Genomic DNA, 4,446 nt, shown 5'->3' on the forward strand with positions numbered 1-4,446 from the left:
TCTCTCTCTCTCTCTCTCTCTCTCTCTCTCTCTCTCTCTCTCTCTCTCTCTCTCTCTCTCTCTCTCTCTCTCTCTCTCTCTCTCTCTCTCTCTCTCTCTCTCTCTCTCTCTCTCTCTCTCTCTCTCTCTCTCTCTCTCTCTCTCTCTCTCTCTCTCTCTCTCTCTCTCTCTCTCTCTCTCTCTCTCTCTCTCTCTCTCTCTCTCTCTCTCTCTCTCTCTCTCTCTCTCTCTCTCTCTCTCTCTCTCTCTCTCTCTCTCTCTCTCTCTCTCTCTCTCTCTCTCTCTCTCTCTCTCTCTCTCTCTCTCTCTCTCTCTCTCTCTCTCTCTCTCTCTCTCTCTCTCTCTCTCTCTCTCTCTCTCTCTCTCTCTCTCTCTCTCTCTCTCTCTCTCTCTCTCTCTCTCTCTCTCTCTCTCTCTCTCTCTCTCTCTCTCTCTCTCTCTCTCTCTCTCTCTCTCTCTCTCTCTCTCTCTCTCTCTCTCTCTCTCTCTCTCTCTCTCTCTCTCTCTCTCTCTCTCTCTCTCTCTCTCTCTCTCTCTCTCTCTCTCTCTCTCTCTCTCTCTCTCTCTCTCTCTCTCTCTCTCTCTCTCTCTCTCTCTCTCTCTCTCTCTCTCTCTCTCTCTCTCTCTCTCTCTCTCTCTCTCTCTCTCTCTCTCTCTCTCTCTCTCTCTCTCTCTCTCTCTCTCTCTCTCTCTCTCTCTCTCTCTCTCTCTCTCTCTCTCTCTCTCTCTCTCTCTCTCTCTCTCTCTCTCTCTCTCTCTCTCTCTCTCTCTCTCTCTCTCTCTCTCTCTCTCTCTCTCTCTCTCTCTCTCTCTCTCTCTCTCTCTCTCTCTCTCTCTCTCTCTCTCTCTCTCTCTCTCTCTCTCTCTCTCTCTCTCTCTCTCTCTCTCTCTCTCTCTCTCTCTCTCTCTCTCTCTCTCTCTCTCTCTCTCTCTCTCTCTCTCTCTCTCTCTCTCTCTCTCTCTCTCTCTCTCTCTCTCTCTCTCTCTCTCTCTCTCTCTCTCTCTCTCTCTCTCTCTCTCTCTCTCTCTCTCTCTCTCTCTCTCTCTCTCTCTCTCTCTCTCTCTCTCTCTCTCTCTCTCTCTCTCTCTCTCTCTCTCTCTCTCTCTCTCTCTCTCTCTCTCTCTCTCTCTCTCTCTCTCTCTCTCTCTCTCTCTCTCTCTCTCTCTCTCTCTCTCTCTCTCTCTCTCTCTCTCTCTCTCTCTCTCTCTCTCTCTCTCTCTCTCTCTCTCTCTCTCTCTCTCTCTCTCTCTCTCTCTCTCTCTCTCTCTCTCTCTCTCTCTCTCTCTCTCTCTCTCTCTCTCTCTCTCTCTCTCTCTCTCTCTCTCTCTCTCTCTCTCTCTCTCTCTCTCTCTCTCTCTCTCTCTCTCTCTCTCTCTCTCTCTCTCTCTCTCTCTCTCTCTCTCTCTCTCTCTCTCTCTCTCTCTCTCTCTCTCTCTCTCTCTCTCTCTCTCTCTCTCTCTCTCTCTCTCTCTCTCTGGGGATGAAGAGGGCCCTCCATCCACAGTATAAGGTAGAGAACACAGAAATGCTGCTTTCCCACATCTGGAAGGGGGTGGGATATGTTTATGAGGCTGGTGATCACAAACTCTATCTCAGGAATCTGGTCTGTACAGCTCTAGATTGTCCCTCAGACTTTTCCCTCGCTATCTAAGACTTCTGTTGTCCAGTGGAGCTGGAAGTGGGGGTCCGCTGAGTTGTCACTGCTGTACCTCTTCACTTTTTATTGTATGCTTGCTTTTATCGTCCATTTGCTTGATGGATGTACATATCAGCTTTCCTTATTAATTTTCTGTTTCTCCACGAAAGCCCCTTTTCCACCTTGCAAATACCTTCCTTTTCAGTGCTTCTTTCCTAAGCGTCTCTGGTATGGCTCTTCATATCAGCCATGTTGTAAGGTGGATATTCACCTTGTAAAACATGTACCTGAATAGTCAATCATCTTTCCATGAATTTCAGTAACCTGCATGACACTCAGAATAAAGTGAGGGAGCAATATTCCTGGAGCTGACACAGGTGAATGGATGATTATCTAGTATGTGATGTTACCGTGAAAACACACTGGAGGTAAGCTGCTCATGTGGTTATGTATCACTCCTGGCATCAATCTAGAACAGTTTTTTCTGCCAAAAGGAATGAGTTATAACCTATGCTGTTGCAGAAAAGAAACAAGGTACATGACGCTCCTAGTACAAAAAGACTAGACATATTTTAAATGAATGTTTGGACTTCAGATACAGAGGTAAAGGCATTTCTGGATGTAGTTATAAGGGATTTTATATAAAAAATTTACCATTCTATTACATATTCGTAAGAAATAAGAACCCTACAAAGTAAAATTAGAAAGACTTGGAAGAAATCTCGATTGGGCAAACTAAATGCTAAGGAATAAATGGAAATTTGGCATCTGTATCTTACTTGTGAATTTATATTAACTTTACATGCTTATATATAAGTTAACTATGCATTAAAATACCTAACGTTGTTTTAAAAAATTATACAGTGAGGAATTTCTTTAAGGATTAGTAGAAAAAAAGACCCAGCACTAAGAAAATCCGTGGCCCTAAGCATCCTCTATGTTTTTATAGAGCGCACCAAAAAGGCAAAGCCTAGGTCATTCCTTGCACAGATCATTTCTCAAGGTTAAATTTGGTTCAAGCAACCTTGTAAAATAAAGCAATTCCTCCATCACAGATAAAGAGCAGTCTTCCTTACTGCTTGCTATAAAAGCAGTGGAATCTCAAAGTCAATGCTGCTCTCTTCCTGTAGGCTGGCAACTCCTCTGGTTCACCTCATAAAATCGGGGACAAAGAGAATCACAACCATATTGATGCCAACACTTCTTATGCTATAAATAACAAGCGCTTCCTCTCACACCCAGAAAATGTATGTCTTCCATCAGCATAGATGAAATAGTTGATAAAACAGTTAAAAGGTAATTTATTACCTTAAGAGTATGGCAATACCAAAACCCAAAACTTATAAACCCTGCTTACACCTCCTGCCTGGAGTCCTGATGCTTCCTTTTCCTTCTCTGTAATCAAGTTCTCCTGTACTCCGTCTTTGTAGTACACAGTTTTACTGGAACTCCCTTTCTAGCCAAACTCACAATGTTTTAAATCATTCTTCGAGGTGTTTGCTCTCAATTCTCAACATAAATCTGGCTAAAAGCCATGAACAGTAACCATGCCATCCCCTCAGCATTGGAGTGCCTTGAAATTTCTTCGGTAAGATTTATTAGTCATCACCCTTAATCTCACTCTCAGGCAGCAAAGTCTCTAGACATGTGCAAAATGCAAACAAACTTTATGCCAAGGCGCAATACAAATCATCTGGAGACCAACAGCCAATGCAGTACTCTATAGCAGAAATCTCTTGAGCCTGTGGTTACCAGCAACATTTCTATTGGCATTCAGGTCTCCTGAGCTTCTGTCCAGAATCTCACATCAAGTACACCTTAAATAATTCCAAAGCTGCTTTTTCAGCTGGCATCTTGAAACCTTTCCAAACTCTTCCCACAAACCAACTCCAAAGGCTCCTGAACCACATGGTCAGTTGCAGTCACAGAAATGACTCCACTTCTCTGATGCCATATCTGTCATAGTTACATTTCTCATTGCTGAGATAAAATACCCAACTCCACATGTTAAAGGAGGAAAGGTTTATTTCATCTCACAGTTTGTGGAGGTTTTAGTTTATAGCTGGATGGCTCCAGACCAGAACAGCATGGCATGGGGGCATTGAAGAGGACAAACAGGTCATGGTAGGCAGAAAGCAGCAAAGAAGTGAAGCAACAAAAAGTTAAGCAGGAACCCTCATTCTGTCCCTTATATTTTATCAAGGCTACCCACCCTTATGGAGAGTAGCAGTTACATCCAGTGAGGGTCTTCCCATTATCCACTCCCAGAACTATGCCAAACCAATCAGTGTCCTAATTTATTAATCACACACTCTCAATCCTAGCATGACATATTTGATCCCAGAAACACACACTGTAACTCCAGCCATGCCTGAAAAATCTCCACCTATGATCATATGAGGCTTTGGATAGACATCTTATAATAGTGTATATAAACATGAAAATAAATTTTATAATGGACTTGAACAACTATGTTGGAAGAAACTCTTCACTGATACAGAGCAGCTGTATTTCTATTATGTGCCAGACGCATTATGTATAGTAGGCTTTTTAACCTACAGAACAAATCTATGAATAAAGAAGGTCTAATTTTATAAATAATTAAAAAGTCCAAGTAACTTACAAAGCCACAATGAAAAGGATTGAAGCCAATGTAGTCTCTTTTAAAAAGCAAAAATGTTTCTCCACTAATCTGTATCTCAAGATGAAAATATACAACATATTGAAAAAAGAAAGATAGAAGGCCAGGGAGATGGCTCAGTGGAATAAGTGCTTCCCTGGGAAGCACAAGGGCCTGAGTTCAATCCCC

Source organism: Octodon degus, unplaced genomic scaffold (assembly GCF_000260255.1).
Source record: "Octodon degus isolate 3935 unplaced genomic scaffold, OctDeg1.0 scaffold00260, whole genome shotgun sequence".
Lineage (NCBI taxonomy): Eukaryota > Metazoa > Chordata > Mammalia > Rodentia > Octodontidae > Octodon > Octodon degus.